The sequence below is a fragment of the Oreochromis niloticus genome, linkage group LG12, assembly GCF_001858045.2.
Source record: "Oreochromis niloticus isolate F11D_XX linkage group LG12, O_niloticus_UMD_NMBU, whole genome shotgun sequence".
In the NCBI taxonomy this organism is placed as follows: domain Eukaryota; kingdom Metazoa; phylum Chordata; class Actinopteri; order Cichliformes; family Cichlidae; genus Oreochromis; species Oreochromis niloticus.
Genome location: NC_031977.2, coordinates 8,186,254 through 8,208,045, shown reverse-complemented (window position 1 = coordinate 8,208,045; position 21,792 = coordinate 8,186,254). Strand labels below are relative to the sequence as shown.

The 21,792-nt window shown below is 41.2% G+C and overlaps 1 protein-coding gene across 10 annotated transcripts in view; it reads left to right on the top strand.

Moving 5' to 3' along the window:
- The window catches only part of arvcfb (ARVCF delta catenin family member b), a 255,585-nt gene that overhangs the window by 45,726 nt on the left and 188,067 nt on the right, over positions 1 to 21,792 (top strand). For all 10 annotated transcript variants that reach the window (XM_025896848.1, XM_005472989.4, XM_025896846.1 and 7 more), the window contains exon 2: positions 11,257 to 11,341. The gene's annotated coding sequence lies outside the window, so the exon portion shown is untranslated. The remainder of the gene's footprint in view (positions 1 to 11,256; positions 11,342 to 21,792) is intronic.

The following is a 21,792-nucleotide window of genomic DNA, read 5'->3' as shown; positions in this document are numbered from 1 at the left end:
ACAGATTTTGTCAAACGTGAGCTTTATTTGGGTGGATAGCAAGTGTGCAGTCTTGGTGGATTTGGATGGATAAACAACCACAACTCTTGTTTCCAGAGAGGAGAGCATTGATGCTGTTTGACAGCAGCGCAGTCAGCCAGCCTGCCACAAAACTCCCTCGTGAGGGACTACCACAAGATGCTGAAGTCCACTGCTACTCCCTAAATCCCCATCAACACTTCCTTCATCCTCTCTGTATCTTTATTTCATACCGTCGTTCTCTGCTCTCCCCCTCACTGTTGGTAGTTTCTATCTTTGTCTTCCACGATTCATGTTTCCATCTCTCAGATTCGCTCTTGTGGTAGCCTGCAAAAGCCATTTAAAACTGGTCGGAGTTTGTGTGGGTGATATAACACCAACAAGATATATTTCTCTGTTTGCAAACAGGCAAGGGTAGCTCTGTGTTGCTGTGGAGGAGGGATGTTAGGCTGAACAAAATAACAGGGTCTTGGTCTGTTTGCATGTGTGTGCTGGTGTGTTCTGGCCATTCTGAGGCTCATTACTTGAGAAACGTCCTATGAGTTCATCAAGAGTTTGACAACCCTTGCAAGGCATCTTCTGTCATATGTTACAGTCCGGTTCGGGCTGCTTTGCTGCAAAGGAAGTCGGTCCTGAAAGGATAAAATTTCACAGCTAACTTTGAGCTGCTGGGCCCGATTCCTGTCACTCTGCCGTCTTTCTGCTGCTTCGCTCTTTTCTCTTTGTGTTTACATCCTGACAGCCTTCGCCTTGTCCTCTACTACAAAGACTACTTAAAAAAACAAAAGATATATATAATATATATATGTGTGTGTTATATACTTTATCATTCGATTTGCAGAGCAGCTTTTGCCAGTTTACCTAACTGCTGCACCACAGAGCTAATCTAACATGAGTTTGCCCAACGTGGTTTGTTTACATTTTTGTACTAGTTTGGACTCTTTAAACAGCTTCATCTTTGGAAGACGCCGTTCTGAATACCAATCTCTGTAGGGGTGCAGTACCTGCTGCTGTTTCTGTACAGGTATTTACAGCTGCTGGATGGTTTCCAGAGTCAGCTATATGGCTGAGGGCTTGATGTCAGAAAGTTCTGCACTTGCACTTTCCTTTGGGAGAAGTCAGTAAAGTGTAACTTTGTTGGATGTTAAAGAAAAGGTGTGGTGTAGAGAGGAGGATATAAATGGAACAAAATGCACTGAATTTGCAGGACACGATATCAGCTTGCACTTTTTTTATTGGGTTTTTTTGGTGCAATGTGTCTGCTATTGGGAGCAGAGTATAGATTTTTCAAGCGAGGTCAAGAGGGAATGATGATTTTTGTTCTGGGTTATAATCTTTTGTTGATATTATATTTGTCTGGCTGCAGCCTTTAGGACAAATTCCAATTAGAAGGGATGACCTTGCGTTTAAATACAAAATCGTAAATGTATGAAGGCAGTCAGCAAAGAAAAAAGTGTGTATATGTGTGTGTAAAAACTTTGGGATAATACAGTGGATAATGTTTAACATTTGTGAGTGCTGCAGATAGGAGGGTCGGGGCGGTGATGAGATTCAATGGCGAATTAAGTCTGTGTGAATGGATTTTTACTCTTTCATAGCACACTGTGCTCCAGTTTTCATACCAGTGTTGAATCACCATTTCCATTTCTCTAATTCTTTCCATCTTTTGTTGCAGGCAGCAGACTTGGCAACTATTGTTTGACACGTTACTCGTGCCAGAGAAAGCTGTGCGTGTGTGTGTTTGTGTAAGGGAGTGTTGAGAATGGCCAATCCATAAGCCATAACAAGGGAATGTTGGTTTTAAAATCATATCAAGTGCACAGTTGTCCCTGGCAGTATCCGTTTTACAAACTGTTTGGATGCGAGGTTTAACACTTATGGGGCCAGGGTGTAATTTTCTTTAGTTGCTGTTAGACCGACTGGAAAAAAAAAAAGAAGAGGCATTATTTTTACATTGACAGTGGGATTTGTGAGACCTCAAAATCAGGCCATTACGTAAGAAGTTAATTTTAAGAACAGAAAATTGAAATGAGTATTTTAAGGATTTTCTGCAACAGAAGCAAATTGCTTTTTATTAATCCATGTGGCGAAGATAAAAGAACATTTTATGTGTGAAGATGGAGCGGGAGACAAGAGGTCATAAAGTCAAAAGTACCTGTATTGAATTTGTTCCGTAATTTAAGAATCTGTAGTCTACAGAGAGTCATTTTTCCAGTGATGGGAGTCACGACTGAAACTTTTTCACTTCAAAACCATTGAATTCAGCCTTTGAGGCAGTTTTACGAGTTTTTCATTGTGCCTCAGCTGAATAATTTTGGAGAAAAATCTATTCTACCTGGGCTTTAGAAACTGTTCCTTATTATTAGCATGCATATTAATAACAGTCAGAGTCAGAATGGGTTAAAATACAAGTGGGTCTGATGGATTTACATCCTTCCCCCCACCTGCAAAGATCCTTTACATTCTAGTTGTTTCCCCCTGTTGAAATCTATTAAAACCACTGCAGCTCCCCATCTATATGTCTTCATCCCATTAGCACTGAAGTCATGTTGACCTATGGTAAACCATCCAAGGTCACTGATTCAGTAACAGAAGACATCAGTTAAAGGCTACTGTTTGGGGCATTATAGTCCAGCACCCATTACATAAGTGATGCAATAAGGCTTCCTCATTTGTTAGTCTATAGAAACAGTGAAGAGTTTAACTCATACACTTGAATGAGATTATCATTCATCCATCTGTTTACGACCTGTGGGGCTAGAAAGCATTAGCTTAGCTCAGCTTAAAGACTAAACACCAGGGGGAAACAAATATTTTCCCAACCTGTCAAACTACTGTTTTACTTCCACAGAACTGAAGGAGGTTAGTGAAGAGTAGCACATGCTAAAATGATAAATGATACCTTATCATAAAAAATGAGCAATGTTTACGACTTTGGCATGGATTTATTCATTAGGCTTCCTAACACTGCATGTGGGAGCATGAGCAGTCTGGACAGAATCACTCCTCTTAACTCCCCACCCCTCCCAGTGTGTGCATGTGTGTGGACTGCCATTGATAAAGAAGCCAGACCTCTCTCCTAATGACTTCCACGTTAGATTACGTCATCTGTCAGCCTCGGCTAACCTTCCCTAAGCATGAAGCAAAGCCCTGCAGTGGCCAAGAGTGGCAGACAGTGAGAATAATCTGTGGAAGTTTTTCTGAAAGGCCAGAAAAGTGGATGAGCTGCAGCTTTGAAGCCTGTATCATATTGAGAAATCAAAGATGTGACGACTCTTATCTCCCTGTGTACCACATTCATGGTCTGTTTAGGAGGTTGTTGGCTTGTTTATGGTTCATATTTACAGTTCAGAATTGACCACTTTTTATCTGATGAAGCCGCATTTCAAGAAAATGCTTGTTAGTGTTATTCACTGTGTGTTTTTAGCCGTGTTTAATCTCCACCTGTGCTGTTGCTTAATACACACACTCACTGGTCACTTTATTAGGTCCACCTTTCTAGTACCAGGGTTGTCCCAGTTTTGCCTTCAAAGGTGCCTTAAATCTTCATTAAATAGATTCAGCAAGGTGCTGTAAACATTACTTCGAGACCTTGATCCATAACAACGATAGCATCACACAGTTACTGCAGTTTTGTCAGCTGCACATCCATGACCTCCTGTTCCAGAAATCCCAAAGGTGCACTATTAGACTGAGATCAAGTGACCGTGAAGCCTATTTCATTACAGATAACTCATCATCATGTTCAAGATAGCAGTTTGAGATGATTAGCGCTTTGTTGCATGGTGCATTATCCTGCTGGAAGCAGATATCAGAACATGGAAATACTGTGGTCATAAAAAGAAGGACATGGCCAGCAGCAATACTCAGGTAGGCTGTGGGATTCAAATGATCCTTAGTTGGTATTAAAGGGCACAAAGTCTTTCAAGAAAATGTCCCCCCTAAAATATTACACCACTACCAGCAGCCTGAACCCTTGGTACAATGCAGGCTGGAGCCATGCTTTGATGAGACCCTAAGAACAGGAATTGAGAATCATCAGACCAGCCAACAATCTTCTATTGTTCAATTTTGGTGAGCCAATTTGAATTTTACCCTCAGCTTTCTATTCTTGACCGACATGAATACTGCTGCAGTCCATCTCCAGATGTTCTTCTGCATACCTTGATTGGAGAGGTTATTTGAGTTACTGTTTTCTTCTTATCAGCTTGAAGCTGCCTGGTCATTCGTCTCTGTACTCTGGCATCAACAAGACATTTTCTCCCAGAGAACTGACGCTCACTGGATGTTTTTGCTTTTTCAGACCTCTGTAAACCCCAGAGATGACTGTGTGGGAAAATCCCAGCAGATCAGCTGTTTCTGAAATACTCAGACCAGTCTGGCTCCAACAACCGTGCTGCATTCAAAGTTACTTAAATCACCTTTCTTCCCCATTTTAATGCTTACTTTGCACTTCAGTAGGTTTTATTGACCATCTGCAGGCCTAAATGCAATCAATTTCTATCATATCATTTAACACCCTATCGTCCAGTTGCTTTAACACCCATAATTGCCAAATGTTTCGAACAGCTCATCATGTCACACATTAAAGCTGCCATCCCTGCAAACCTCGATCCACACCAGTTTGCATACAGGGCAAACAGGTCGACAGAGGATGCCATAATAACAGCTCTTCACACAGCCCTCACACACCTGGAATGTAGTAACACCTATGTGAGAATGCTATTTGTGGACTTCAGCTCTGCCTTCAATACAGTTCAACCCCACAAACTGGTTAATAAACTAAGCAACTTAGGACTCAGCAGCTCACTGTGCAGCTGGATACTGGACTTCCTGAGCAACAGACCCCAGAACGTAAGAATGGGAGAGCACACCTCCTCCACCCTCATTCTGAATGTGGGTGTCCCACAGGGGTGTGTCCTCAGTCCCCTCTTATACTCACTTTTCACCCATGACTGTTCACCAATCCACACCAGTAACACCATTATAAAATTTGCTGATGACACCACTGTCATAGGACTGATCGACAACAACGATGATTCAGCCTACAGAGAGGAGGTTCAGCATCTGAAGCCATGGTGTGACGACAACAACCTGCATCTGAACACAGCCAAGACCAAGGAGATGGTAATCGACTTCAGAAGAACAAAGCGATCTGAGCACTCTACCCTCTACATTGATGGGGAGGAGGTAGAAAGGGTAGAAAGCTTTAAGTTCCTCGGAGTCCACATCTCGGCCGACCTTACCTGGTCCACAAACATCTCCCACCAGGTAGGGAAAGCACAACAAAGGCTGTACTTCCTCAGGAAACTACATCAGGCCCAATTACCCCAAAGACTGCTAGTAAACTTCTACCGCTCCACCATTGAGAGCCTTCTGACTTACTGCTGCACACTCTGGTTCAACTGCTGCACTGCGGAGGACAAGAGGAAACTGCAGCGGGTGGTGAGGGCAGCAGAGCGGGCAATCGGCACTTCACTAACCCCCCTCAGAGACATCTATACTGGCAGACTTCAGCAGAAAGCCAGCATCATCATTAAAGACCCCTCGCACCCTGGACACTCACTTTTTTCCCCCCTTCCCTCTGGTAAACGCTACAGGTCCATCAGGTCGAAGACAAACAGACTCAACAGAAGTTTTTACCCACAGGCTGTCAAACATGCCCTACCTCCACCCTGATTGGAGGATAACTGCACTGCCAACACTCATGGACATTACACCTTATTTATAAATCGTATTTCTGTTTATACTTCAATGCAAACAACACCCTTACCACTTTAAACTGTATTTATTATAACATTATTTAGTATAGTTCCAACAGCACCCCCCCCGCCTCCCCACCCCACCCCCACTCAATGTGCAATATCATCCCCCTGCCACACACTCAATGTGCAATATCACTGATCACACTGCACCTCTCAATGCACCTGCTAGTTAGATGGCATGTATGTGTATGTATATAGATGTAAGCGTGTATGTGGAAATATGTGTGTGTATGCATGTACGGATGCAAATATGTATATATACATATTTGCATGTATGTGCGTGTATGTTTGCAGGTGTATGTATAACTTGTACATATCTTTCTTGTGTAAATGTAAATTTGTCATTGTGTAAATACTTACGCTATTGTGTACTTCACACACATGGAGAGATGCCAAACTGCCTTTCACTGTTCTTGTAACAGTGACAATAAAAAGCTATTCTATTCTATTCTATTCTATTCTATTCATATAATTGGCTGATCGCATATTTGTGTTAAAGAGCTTTTGAACAGATGTACCTGATGAAGTGGTACAGTGTGTACAGAACACATAGTTTAAAAGGTTTGTTAAGATTTATTTAAATAATTCTTTCACTTTGAAGTATTCTGTTGATATTGACAGCAAGATAACCGATGGATCAGTTCCCCAAAGCCGGCCAGACAGTCTCCTCACAACCAGCCAGACTCCACAATAGCCTGTTCTCCTCTATGCCCTTCTTCCATTTTATCTTCACCCCTGCCTCTATTTCCAACAGGTGATCTCATACACATAGTATTTGTGGAAGCCAGGGATTGTATTACAGACGCTATACTGTACAGCCTCTTTAGACCATAATTTTTAATGATTATTCTGCAACAACGAGCTGATACATAATTTAAACTGTAAAATGTAAGAAGATAGCAAAAGAGCCTAGAACTGTAAAATTACATCATAATATTTCCGAGGGTCAAAGTTTGTTTGGTTTACAGTCACACAAAACTGAGAAGCAGCACATTTTAAATTTTAGAAATCTAAAAAACTTTTTTTTAAATCATTTAACAAATGATTGGAAACCTATTCAGAAGTAATTTTAAGAGTGAAATGATTTCTCGAGAGAGCTGGTCCACTCCCAAGAAGAATCTATTAAAGTAATGTTATTTTCTAATTCTGAGGATAGACACAGTCTAACATAAGGAGATCTACTTTTACACCAGTCAATCTAATAAACTGCATGTTGTAGCATAGCAGGTGTTAGTGCAGTGCACCTGAAGGAGAACCCTGAAACAGAGTAATTAACTTGGTTTGGTGTGAACCGTTCATGTTTCTCGATTGCCTTCTGGTGCCAGAAAATAAAGAGCATCCAAAAACATTCTGCAGCATTTCCTCTTTGCAAAAATTATGAACTGGTTACTTTCAAAAATCTACAAATCTCAATGTGAAGATTTATATGTAGGAGATATTTTCTCTTTGCTACATCTGTCAACCAGTAGACATGTGCAGCTAGCTAACACGGCAGCTCTGCTGAGAGGTGGGTGCTGTCACAAGCATGGAAGGATCAGTGGACAGGCGACAGGGTCATGATGCATGAGGGGAGTGGCCTGTACAATCCAATCCAAGAGATGAACTGGTTCTGATAGAAGGGTCTCAGAATACAAAGGACATCGCAGGTTGTTGTGTGTGGGGCTGCATAACTTCGGACGAGTCAGAGTGCCCATCTTGAACCGTATATACTGCCAAAGGCGCGAACAATGGGCACGTGAGCCTCAGAATTGGACCACCGAGCAAAGGGAGAAGGTGGCCTGTTCTGATGAATCACATTTCCTTTTAAATGACACGGATAGCTGGGTGCCTTGCTTACCTGGGGAATACCTGGCACCAGACTGCACTGTAGAAAGAAGGGAGTGTGATGCTTTGGGCAGCTGAGAAACTTGGGATCCTGCCTTCCATGTGGATATCACTTTGACTCGTCCCACGTATCTTAGTGTTGTTGTAGACCATTCACAGCCATTTTGCAGAGCACGACAAAAAGCTTGACATGTTTGGCCTCCAAATTCCTCAGATCTCAATCCAATCAACCATCTGTGGTATGTGCTGGACAAACAAGTCCTATTCATGGAGGTCCAACCCCTGAACTTTCAGACTTAAAGTATCTGTTTCCAGATGGTGGTGCCAGATACCACAGCACACCTTCAGTGGTCTAGTGGGGTCCATGCCTCGATGTGTGAGGGCTGTTTAGGAGGCAAAAGGGGAACCATCATAATATTATGCACGTGGTCATAATGTTATTCCTGATCGGTGCAGACTGGAGTAATCGATATGCAAAAATAGCACCTCAGGACCAAAAGAGGGATTTTGTAAAATGGATTATGGAGTGAAGTGTCCTTTAGTGTGTCCTCCTGCCTGTGTTTAGGTTTGCTCAAATATTCTGTATGTTAGAACAAAGTTTCAACTTTCACTGAGACCAGCAGGGACTGTTCAGATGTTTCTAGCTGGTCGCTTTCATGGTGCCCATCAGACTGTGACCGAGGCTTAGGCTTGGGAGTAGAGGTTGTGCGCGTGGGGTGGGGATGGAAAGACAGCATCATATGGAGGGGGGAGGGGTTGGGGGTTGTCATTTAGGAGTGAAGGGGCCAAGCGGAGGAGCAAATTGCTTTTTAATCGATCATATTCCCAGTAAAAGCCACTCCCAGCCCCTGCTCGCCTACTTTTCCTTGCTATTTATAGAACCTGCACTTGTGTGACTACAGAGTGTGATCTGTGTGTGAGAAGTGTGAGAAAGAGAGAGGAGAGAGAGTGACATAGGAAAAAAAACAGCAGGCAGGGTTGAGTTTTGTTGACCACTTTAATTCACTGAAATAGAACTACAGTCCCTATTGTTATCACAAGTCAAAGGCCCCGTGCATATGTATTTTTTTGCTCATTAAAACCCGAGTACTACAGGGACCTTGCTTTATTCATGTGGTTAAAGATGACAGCCTTTTTTTTAATAGCAAGCTGTTGCTTTGCAAAGGCAATGATTCCAGGCCAATGATACACGAGCACCAGACACTATTCCACCAACAATAAAAAGAAACAACACCACCCAGATACTGTCAAAGATGTCATGTGCTGTCGTAGAAGCCCAACAATGCTGTAATGTGATCAGTCTCCCAGCTCCAGTTTCTTGAATCTATTTTGAGTGTGATGCCCAGTGTTGAGACTCACACTAACAGACGCTACCATGCAGCGTGCACAAGTAATAAATTATGACTCAGCCCAGTGCTGCTGCTGATTGTTGGATCCATTTTCCGTGATGCCGTTGTTTCTAGCTAATCTGCCCCTCGGGGCTTTTGAAAAGGAAGTTTAAGTCTTTATTTTCCTGCTCTGTTGAACATTTTTTTTGTTCTTTTCATAAAGTAGTGAATCATCCCCTTTGTTTAAAAAAAGCCCAAAACAAAATAAAGAAAAAAAAAAGTCTCCAGCTGTAATGGTGTCACATAAAAGATCCTGCAGAACGAGCAGTACCAGTGAATGAGGCCGCCGCTTGCAAGCGCTCCTGTCAGTTCTCCTTTGCAGCCCTCCCAGGAATTGTAAATGTCGTCACAGTCTCAACAAGACAGGTTTGTGCTATTTGCTGAAAATGTTTAATGTTTGGATGTGCCTCTGTTTCTCTGCAGTGCACCAAAAAAAAGAAAGAAAGCGGGATTGTTTATTATGACTTTGTAGAAGTTCAAAGACAGGATCTAAATGAGAAGAGCAGAAGCATGCTGGCTAATTTACTGTAACATTACAGTAATCTACACAGGAGTGGAAGGCTGAGCGAATTAAAGAGCTCAGAGTGAGAGGAGACTAGAAGGGGAAGGATGCAGAGGTATGTCAGGTTCCCAGCTGTATCCTCCTCTGTGTCAGCATCTTGTCACGGTCTGACCCCTCTGACCAAACAGACATGAGCCTCACCACTCCATGCCGCTGTCTGTCTCCCCCTTATACCCACTGTGTGCTTCTAACACAAAGGTGCTTCAGCAGGCTTCCTGTTGAGACTAGTGGGAGAGTGGCAGGCATTATTGATTGAATATTTTAAATCTGATACCTACAGATCAACACTGACATTCTGTCTCTTTTCTTTGCACCACTGGGAGACATGTTGATGTTATTACTGTTGCATATCTGACCAGGGAAACTGACTAGAAGGACTTTAATCAGCAGCTTCTGGATATGAGCCAACAGATGTGAGATTTGGGTGGGGTGTCACTTTGAAATGAAATATTGCAGCATTGGGAGGTACATACAAAAAATGATTATGTGTCAGGCTATATTCAGGACTGCATGTAAATGAAAAATGAGCAGTATTTCACCCTTTTGATGCATAAGGCAAAAACCTTATTATGACTCAGTTGATAAAAATGCACAGAGAACTACAGTTGCACATTGATCATTGAGTGGAGCCCAACCAAATGCCATGACACGTTGTTCTCATATCATTATATCAGCCAATGGCAAAGTTCTTCTGATGCAACTATGGAAATGCAGATACAGATATCTGTGAAGGTCCAATCTGAGGTGACCAATTCTGCCATGGGAAAAAGAAAGCTCACAGGAAGAACTAAGTGCACTCCATGATTCAGTTTTCCGGTTCTACCTTTAGAAACAATAACTTGAAGTAGTATGACTTTATCAGTCTTGATTACATCATTGTGAAGCAATTTTAGCCCACTCTTCTTTACAGCACCAACTCACTTCATTGAGGTTTGTGGTTATTCATTTATGCATCATTGTCCTGTTGTAAGACCCAGTGTCTACTGTGGTCTTGTCTGTCCAACGGACTGTGTTCCAGAAGTCGGATGGTTTGTTTAGGTGCAGGTTTACAGAATTAAGCTGTGCTGCCATGTTTGCTTTAGAGCGAATAGGTTCTCTCTTGGCAACTCTTCCAAACCAGCCATATTTGCACTTGTGAATAAATTTCTTGCTGTGGAATGGTGGACTTCAAAATGTTTGGAATTGGTGTCATGTCACTTTCTAGATTGATGGACAGCAATAATTGCTTCTCTCAGATCATTGCTGATGTCTTTGGCATCTCTCTTTGGCTTGGTGTTAACACACGCCTGAATGCTCTAGACTACAAACGTTCAAAACGTCTGCCTTTGTAGAGTTTACTGTCTGTCTTTGAGTGCATAGAGTCATGTGAGGACTTTTACACATCACTGTACAATCTCTATATGATAGATGATAGAATGATAGATATCCCTTTTCTTGACTGTACAGTAATTCCTTGTTCTAGTTCTTGCAGTAACTTAAGTCATGAAATATTCTCTGCAGTAACTGTGGCCTACCAACCACAATAGCTAAGATATTAAGAAGAAGTCTTTGCATGTAAACAAACCCATACTCTTTATGGGTTTATATATAGATGCTATCTGTCCCCATTTAGGTGAAACCATATTTTTGGATTTATTCTTGTAAATTCATCCTCTTTGTCTAGTCCTCAATTCTTAAATGTCTTTAATCTGTTTTTCAGGTACAGCAGCCCAAGAGTTGTGACTCTGCTCTGATAAATGTCAGCCTGCTCTGATATTTGTATGGGTCTATCTCCACAGCCAAAGGTGAGTTCATGCTATTGGCAATCCGGTTGTAATATATGTTGTTGTCAGAGGTTTCAACAGGTGCAGCACATGTTATGAGACAGTGTTAAAGTGCATCTACAGAATCAAAAGCAGTTTATGTAGCTAATTTAAAGTTTGGGTCATCCAAGTTGCTGACACTTCTTTTGTCTGCCAGGTCTGTAGGGCTGCACTTTTATACAGGAAAAGACAAACTTTCTCCTCTTACGTATATCTTAGTTAGCTTTCTTGAATACATCCTAGGAAAATACAACGAGTACTCCCTTTGACAGCCTTTTTTTGAGTCTTCTAACGTACTGATGTTCTTGTTTCAGATAGATACAGTAATGCCTTGTTGGCAGTTGACAAACAATTAAGGCCTTGGTGTTGGTTTCCTAGGAGCTGTAAACTGAACTTGAACCTATTTGTGGAAGTTAAGATCCCCTTCCCCCCAAAAAAGAAGTGAAGAGAAAAAAATTGGTCAGACTTTCTTTGCTAACTCTGAAAAGAGGACTCTGTTTAGTCGCTGATTTACTCGAACACTGAGTAGCAACCGTCTGTTGTTCCATTTTGATACTGTGGTTAATCTTGCTTCTGGCAGCTGAAACGGGTCATTTGTGTAGTTTGAATGAATACAAAGTATATCCCAAGTCCAGGTCATGTTTTGTTTCTGTCTTGATCTTGTACTTCTTTTTTAATGGGATTGAGCTATTGCACTGGCTGTTCTTGGGGGAGCAGTACATCACCGGAGCTCTGTTTGCCCACCTCAACTAGGAGTTTTATCCTGGCTTCAGATAAGAGACCAGCTTTAAGACCTGACATGAAGAAGATATAAAGACTAACCAAAAACAAAATTACGCAAAATCGTGAAGACAACTAGGCTCCGGCATCCGGTATTGAAAGCACTGGCAGGGGATTTTAAGCCACCTCCACCGCCCCCTGGGGCTATGGTTCTGCCTCAATTGGTACCTTTTCTACTATTCCCCTGAGAGGCAGGAACAGACTGCTGGGAGAGAACCACTCAATGATACCTCAGCATCATATCTTTTTAGAATTCCTACAGAGGGGCAAAGTGTTTATTTTTCTGATTTAATGTTTCATTTTTGTCCCTCTCTTTAAGTGCTAAAAACCTTTCCTTTATTATTCATGCAGGTGGTAATAAGTGACCATCTGTGGACCCACTGTTTATCGCAGATTGGCTTCAAAAGAGGTCAAATCAGGGACACACACTCAGTTGCTCCTTAAGCACCCTGCAGTTCTTGCACTTCTTTTTTATAGTTGCATAGCAACTAAAATAATCGAGTGCACCTTGTGCCGTTTAATCTCTTATTCTTGTTTGTTACTGGCAGCCAACAAAAAACTTCTCATTTGTGTTTATGGAAAGCTTGCGTGACGGCCGCGGGATAAAAACTGATGCAGTGAGATTTTTCTTTGTAAATAACAAGTTCAGTGTGACCTTTCTCAGTAAAACTAAAGCATTTGGTCTTCAGTTATAAATAATGTTCACCTCAGCCTTTGCCATACCTGCAGAGGATGTCAGCGTACAACAGGTTCACCATGTAACACTTGCTGAATAAATGCAGGGCTGAGAAGGTTAAGTGGACTGACATAAGGACAGTGTAGTTATCTGTCTGTAAGACCCATTTTCATATCAAGGTCATTTTATCCTGAAGTCCTTGGCTCCTCAAAATGGCATCGGTTTAATTAATTCTCTGGAGCTTTACTAAGAAAGGCCATTTTAGTAGTAAAGGACCACATATTAATCTGCTGGCATGGGGCCAATTACGGTACCCTGTCACTGTTCCTGTATGGCTTGTGTGGACTAATTGACTTGTCCAGACCTGAGCTCAGTGATTTGAACTTTGGTGTATGGCAGAAAAGTGGGACTATAATAATGTAATGATAATGCGGTAATGTTAATTTTGTAATGATAATCTCGTAATGTGGAATTTTTTTAATTTGTGGTTTGGAAAAGGCTGAGGAGCATTTTCATTTACGGTCTGTAGAGTCTCTGCAACTCTACAAATGTTGTTGTATCACAAGCAGGTAGATGCTACTTTTTCATGTAGCACTGCCCCTTCATGAAAGTTTTACACACGTTTCACTACCAAAGCGTAACATATACGCTATGTGACAAATCGTCGGTAATCCAACACGTTCCTATGTTGAGCGTTCGGAAAAAGGAGGAAACATGAGAACCGTTTGGACTCAATCTACACATGTACATTTATTTTACGTTCTCATCATGAATCGCTTTGGAAAACACTATCTAACGTGATTAAGGTTGCGGTTAGAGTTTGGATTAAGGTTAGGGTTAGGGCTGGAATACACGGCTGGAATGTGTGTTACCACCAGGAACGTCATTCTGCTGGATTTCATCCACAATCCGGCGCATATCATAGGAACACGGAATGGTTACCTGTCGCGTTCCCATGGACACCTCGGGACGTGACAAATCGTTGGTACACTACACATCGAGAATGGACAGTTACATGGAAATAGGTTGTTGAGATTAGTAATTAACTGATTAGAGTGTTTTAGTCATTTATCACCTTCTCAGGTGTTTCTCATTTTCTTTGAAACATCTACTTGGTAACTAAATATTTGAAGAGGTCTGACTATGGGCCAAATAAACAGGCAACTTCATTGGATCTTGAGCTTTGGGAATTTAGTTATTTCTATATGTAGGACTCCAGGATTAATTGAAAATGTTGAAAACAAAATCATTGTATCCCTGAATATGTATGACCATGTCAATGTTTCTACTACAAAGTGCAGCAGTGGAAATCCCTGCTAAATCACAAATCAACAGAATTGATAATCACTTTTTTTGGGGAAATCTCAGTTACACACAGGGCAGTAAAAGGGCCACACCCGGGCCTGATTACTGTCAGACACGTTGAATCGATGAATCACTTAAATTGAATCTGTCTGACGAGGTGACGTAGGTTAAAAGCTCTCAAAAAGCATCACATCATGCCACAAACTAAAGAAACCCAAGAACAGCTGAGAAACAAAGTCATTCGTCTTGAGGGTGGCTGTCACTCAGGATGTAGAGCAGGTCATTTACTAATCAGATGGTTGGTAGTTCGATCTCCAGTCTCCTTGGCCAAGATACTAAACCCTGAGTTGCTTTTCTCTTTGAGGCTCATTTCAGTCAGCAGCTGCTGGTCGATGAGTTGGGAATTCCAGATTTTTCCCTCTTAACCTGTGGTTACCAGATGGTGTCTGATGAGTCTTTAGGCCTGTGTGACTATGGCTTAATGCATATATTGTTTACTTTGCGATGATTTAAATTGCTTGTATACTGCTTGGTTAGCTTTATGTATACTAGTACAGCATAGTAACTAAAAATAGGTGGCTGGGAAAGAGAATAAGCCTCACAAATACCTGTCCAATCAGTGCAGAGTCAAAGAGTGCCTTCTCCTTTAGTAGTATCTGGCGGAGCTATGTATTGAGCTTAAAATCCATGTTTATGGCAGACATTATAAGTTGGCTCAGCTCTGTCCTGCAATTCAGCAACTGTTTCAACAAAGTTTTGAAGTTTCTTTTTTTGACAGTGCTGTTGAATGTGCAGAGGAGGACTTTTAATAAGACAGCATCAGCCAGCAGTCACACAGCCCATCTCTAAGGGCCAACAGGCCCACAGCCTGAACTCAACAGCTTTCTCACTTGTGCTCTCTCTCTCTCTCCCTGTCTCTTTCACACTGACACCTTTGAGAATCTGGTGTTTTGTTTTTATCTGAAGGAAGAGGAACTGCTGGCCCATAGGCCAGTATTCCCAGTATGGTCAGTTTTCCAAAGAATTGAGATAGAGGAGTATTTATTAGAGGTAATCGTGCTTTTTATGAAACCCACTCTCACGTTTATTTGTGCTTCTTTCACATTAGATTTCTTTCTTACATGATTAATAAGAACGATTGCTCAAGAGAACTGCTAGCCCAAGTGACACTTAGGCCATGTTGTTACTGAAATGATTTCTTGACATCCTCTCCCCTCCGCTTCAGGAAGTGTTCAAATAATGTTTATTGCACACTTTGATTCATTCAATGCCAGAACGAGACTGAAGCCACTGTTAATCATTTTATGCACTGGAGGCATATTAATGGTCTGACGAAAGATGACTTTAATAAGTTAATGTACGGCAAGTGAGAGGAGCTTTTTATGACTGGATCTGGCACCATGAATTGGTTGAGACAGAGCGCGAAATGGGTTTTCAGCCATGCAGTCAACTCGAGTCCACAGCTGAATGTGCAATCTTTTAGGAAATTACAGGTTGTAATGATAAAGCCTTCGTGTCTGCATTTACCACAGTAATGAGGCTGACCATACTCATAACATGCCATTTCCAACATTTCAGCTGCGGCAGAGAACTTGATGGTGAAAAAGAAAGAGGTTTTCAGGCTTCTTAGATGATTGTATGTTTGACTTCAGAACAAAATTAGTGTGGTGCTGAAGATATGGATGATGTGTAGAGCTCATATTTGCAGAATCCCGAAATATGAATGTGGTGGGGTTTAGCTGGAGCCAAAATTTCTGTGTATCTACTGCATATTCAACCTGATGCTATTTATTATATTCCCATTCTGTCACTGCAGCACATTAATAACACTGTGGAAATGCCTTGGGACCAACTGCTCCATTTTAGTCGGTTTGTATAGCACTGAGACATATGTTTACTGCTTTTTTCGCTAATAATTACATCCTCCAGAGCAGTCCAGAGAGAACATGCACTTATCTCCAGTGGGCTGCTTCTTGGGTGACAATTGTGGGTGTTTTATTAAATGGTCACAAATGATAGTGCCACCCCAGGAGGGCTGCTGTCTTTAGTTTGTGTCTTTGCTTCATATTTTTGTACGGTGTTGCAGTGAAAAGTGACAGTGTTCCCTCAGAGCTTTTCCTCTGTGATATTGGAAATTTTTTAAACTTTAGTCTGCTGGCAAAAAGGTCACGATAAAGCCCGTCTGTGTTAAAATTTCTTCTCTCGTCATGGTTTTACCCATCTGAATTATATGCCGTAATGTCTGCATGCTAGAACAAAATGTTTATCACCTTATTGTAATTTGTTAGCATGCTAACACACTACACTTATGTTTTCAGGGAAAATACATGAAGTGAACATGTCTCCCTAATGGCAATGCATTTACAATATGAGCCTTTTAATTCTACGGTACTTTTGATAACGTTGTCTGTGTCTTTGATTTTTCAGATGTTCCAGCCGTAGTTTCTTGAACTCTTGATAATAGAGATAACATCTCTTTAAGGTTTTTTTTTAACAGTTTTAAATTCACTAGTGATCAGCTGCCTAGCGTTAAACTAAGAAGCTGGCAACTCATTTATAAACTGATGAAACTGCTATAAAGTAAGTGTCACAAACAGATGATGTATATTAACATTAGCATTCATACATGTCCTTTCAACACCTTGAGTCCACTGGGTGTTTTCTGTGAGACTGCTTGTGTTTGCTTATGTCACAGCAAAGTAAATTTCCACTTCAGATGGTAAGTGTGAAGCTCTCTTACTCTTCTTCAGAAACTTTATCTCACAGTGCACAAACTACCAGTGTGCCCTTCAAGCATAGTTCAAAGAACTACAACGAAGGAGAAGGATTCCTGGTGTCCATGTCGAAATCTGAAATGGAGAATAATCACCTCTTATGGCTCCATCACACTATAGTCAAAATAACACAAGCTCTTTGCGATTAGCAAAAACTGGTAGCTGCTCAGTGATAGCACTATTTTTTTCTATCAGAGACTGACTGCGAGTAGTTGATTGCACAGGTCATCTAATGGGAGGCAACCTGTCTCGCGGTCCAACTCAGACTGACTGCAGTCACTCTCAGACAGATTGGTGAATAGTAAATGGACTGGTACTTATATAGCACCTTTCTACTCAATTTAGAGCACTCAAAGTACTTTCTGCTACAAGTCTCATTCTTCCAATCACAAAGCTTTTAACTATACCTGAGCACTTTCAACTAACATTCACACACACTCGAACTTCAATGGATGCATTGGGGTTTAATATCTTGCCTAAGGATACTTTGACACATGGAGAAACCAGGGAACCAGCATCCACCAAACTCCTGATTGGAGGACTGGCTGTGGCGTGATTGGCGGACCTTTGCAAAAAACCATCTAATGTGTAAACGCAGATTTCTACTGTACTGCATCCAATTTGAGTCTGCACTGATGAGTGCAACTCATCTATGGCACGTCTCTTTGCAATAGTAGCCTCGACTCAAGCGGTTGCCAGCTGCTTGTATTCTGCAGTGGCAAATTGCATGCAGTTGCCAATTTGACCGCAGTCAATTGCAAAGCAATAGCAGACTGACTACATGTTATTGCAGTTTTATGGCTGTCTTGATGCATTCCTCTTGTGTGACTCCAGCTGGTTAAAATTCAATTCCTCATCTAACTAACCATGCTGCTGTCACTGTGTGCAGGCAACAGTACACACTTCACTTAACACTGTATTAATGGCAGAGCTGCTCAATGGTGGAGCACAAATAAGTCAACAGATTCGTTACACACCTTCCGGCAATATAAGTATTTGGCCATAATTTGTACAGTAATTTGTTCCAAATTATTTAACATTGCAAATTAGATGCAAGATTTGTGCCGAGCATCAGGTTCAAGTGGGATTTTCTGCAGGAAACCTAAGGCAGAGAGAGAACTTGTAAACTCCACCCAGAAAGGACTGCCGACCAGGAGATTTGAAGCCAGAATCCTCTTTCTGTGAGGCATCGGTGCTAACTAGTTTGCAGTAGTTAGCACTGTTAAAAGGTGTAAGGCTTCACAGAGTTTTCTCAGTTTAGTTGATTAGTAGTGGTATAGACCCAGAGTACAGCTATGAGTCACACTCAGAAACAGTAATATCCAGATCATACTTCAGCCAAACTCAGCCTACAGCCATGCAGAGCAGCCACAGAGCTGCATTTTTGCTTTTAAAAAGGTGGAGTAAACAACCATCACCATTGTGATGCTCCAATGCTTAACTCAACTGCAATGCCTATTAGTAAAAATTTACATGTTCATGTCCCCGTGAAGCATTTTCCACACACTGTCAGGCACTCCTTACATGCTTTATACATGTTGATAGCTGTTATTGCAACAATAATTAGCTATGAGCGCAAGCTGTGACAGAGCTGTTGTAGAAGCACTGTGATGCTGCCCTTGCTGTGATGTTTGAGACTGTATTTGGATGCGGGGCGTTGATGCATTAGAGGGTAGCAGCAGCAGAGAGCTGGCGAGCATGACTAATCCGGGGATCTCCTGTGTGGTGTGTACGACTGGTTGTCCTTCATGCCTCGCTGATGGGTACTGCACACTCACGGCCTCACACACTGACGGAGTCAGGGAAAGATTTGGTAGTAGCTTTGTGTGGAGCTTAGTGCTTTATTATCGCATATAGTGTAGTTTAGAGTTTCAGTAATGGGCCCAACTGGCAGCATACAAAGCGTTCAGGTCCTTTTTTGTTACTAGTCACTCTGCTAAATACATTCTGCACTCTTTGGTAAGAATCTGGTGATATTGTCCGTTGTTATGCTTTGCATAGAAATTTCCTTCTTGGAAGCAGAGAAAAGGTAGCTTATAAGTCCATTATCAACACCAATAGCATCTTAAATTTCAAAGGATTGTGTTTAAAAACCCTCGTTTTAATTTGCCATTCATTAGATTCATTATTCAGTCTTTGACCTCTTTTGCCTGCACAGCCTTCACTTTATATGAATTCTCTATTATAGCTACAGCCCTTCGGAGACCTTAATTCTGTTTTAATGCTGCAATTTCATTTTGCCTGTTACAACAAAAATGACAAAAATGATATATGAGGACATTGGCCAAAGCCTTTCCTTCTTAAGTGCCAAAGGAGAGACTCTGAATTAATAGGCTCGCTGTGTTGTTATTCTGCTGCACTGAGGAAAAGTCAAGTTACCGTATTCTCACTTCAGGATGTCAGTTATATGAGATACGGCACCATGAAAAAAATATTTACCCCCTTACTGATTTCTTAGTTTTTTGCACATTTCTTACACATAAATGTTTCAGATCAGCAAACAAATTAGACAAAAATAATCCCAATAAATACAAAATGCAGTTTTTAAATGATGATTTATTTTATTAAGGATGTCGTTTTGGTGCAAATATAAATTATCGAATGTGCAAACTTATCAGATGCTTGAACCAATCTGATGAAAATAAATTAAAATAAATCTGTTACTATACAATAACTGCAATCATACACATGTACCTCATTGTTTTGGCCTTTAAGTTTAAGATAATTCCGGTTCAGTTTAACCTAATAAGGAGTTGCTATAATGAGAACAACTTGCTGGCTGACCTACACGCTGGCACAGTGATCCATGAACACTGCTTTGTTTATCTGTGCAAGGGTGCCTTTCAATGTGGACATTCTGATATAGTCGTCTGAGGAAACGTAGCAGCTAAATAAGTAGAATCATGTACCATTATAAGGACAAAGCCACAATCTTCCGAGTGGAAGTCGCAAGAAATTCATCTTAAAGTCAAACTGTGCAAACTGTGCAAAGAAACTGCAAAGAAAACCAAACAAATAAACAACTACATGTCAGTCTTTACAGGCCTCAAATAAGATTTTCAGTGTTAAAACTCATGACAGCACAAAAAGATTGACCAAGTATAGCTTTTTTGGAAGACCTGCCAGGAGAACACCTGTTATCTCTAAAAAGACACGGCAACACAGCTTAAGTTTGCAAAGTTGAACAAACCACAAGACTTCAGTGTCATTTGGAGGGGACCAGATTGGAGTTGTTTGGCCATGATGTTCAGATTTGGAGAAAACCAAACACAGCAAATCAGCACAAAAATCTCATACATCACGGTGGTGGAGGGATGATGACTTGGGCTTGTTTTGCAGCCACAGAATCTCGGTATCTTACAGACATTGAATCAACCATGAACTCTTCTGTATTCTTAAAGTCAAATGTCAGCAGAAAGAAAGATTGGCTGAGGTGTTGAATCGGCAGAGTCAAAGTCCAGACCTCGACCTGGCATGACCTTAAGAAAGTTGTGCATAAATGAAAGCCCACAAACCTCAATGAAATGAAGCAATGTTGCAAAAAATAGAGGCTAAAATTCCACCAACAGCATGATAGAGAAATCATGATCAGTTCAAGTTATTTCTACTAAACATGCTTCTACAAGTCACTGGATCTATTTCATGTCTTTGTCACTTGACTTTATATACAGATGATTAACTTAATTGACATGATATTAGCATAGCTATCACTTGTTACTCATGCGTCTTGCTAATGTTAGATGTGAATTGTGATGCACTTAGATTTAATATCTTTGCTTGAAAGCTTCAGACTATTTGTCTCTGTATCACTAGCAGTCCTAAGCACCGTGTGTTTCCCTTTTCTGCTGTTACTTTGTGGACAGAATGACCCGGTGAATCCAGGCCAGAATAAACATCTTGCTCCTTACTCTGCCCATGTCATCTCCTGATACAGCCCGCTGCTATAGTTTCTTATTATGGTAGCCTTGACACTGAAGTATCACCCTCTTCTGTGAGCTGAACCCTGTGATTTCTGCGTATGTTTTAAATGTACTTTTTTTGCAGTCTTTGTATGTGTTCAAGCATTCGTTCTATACTGTTTGTGTAAGTGTGTGTTTATATTTGTGTGTGAGAGGAAGGACGAGAGATTGGCCTCCTGTTCTCCTGCTGCAGAAACCCTGTGCTGGAATGTTAATTGGTATGACTGGTCTGTCTCTCTGATAAGACGCAAGGCCATGTTTAATAAACCAAAGATTAAGATGTCTCACTGTCTCGATGCACGAGACGAGGGTAGAGGAAGAGTGTGTTTTTTTTGTTTTTTGTTTTTCCCTGCCTTTCTCCTCCACACAATCCACATCCCATTGCCTCATAACAAATAGAAAAACAGCAGTATTACAGAGTGTAAGGTGATTCACAAAGAGGCTCAAAACGCATGTATTATTAAGATTGGTGCAGCGAGGTTTTGAAGTTATGCTAATGAGGAGCTTTTTGGTGCTACAAATCTAACCGTCGTTTGAATAATTCCTCTGCCCGTCCCTCCTCTGCTCCCTCCTCTGCTCCATTCTGCCTCTTTTCCATCTTCTTTCCATTCTACAAGAGTCGCACTTTCAAGGACGCAGCATTGGAGTGAAGCTGTGCACATGGTGTTTAAGGGAGGTGATGGTAGATTAGACAGCAGCTACAAGAAGCTCAGCACAGACCTCTGACCGGAGGCTTCTCCTCCCACATACAGCCTATAATAAAGAGATCATTTTGCCATGCAAATATATGTATATATAGAAAATCTGTGTGAATGTAGAGAATCTATATTTGTAATCATACATAAGGAGTACACAAATGCCTCCATATGGTAACCCCCGCATGTCTGAGGAGGGCAGCTTTTAACTTTATGATCAGTCATGTAATTTAATCCTGACATT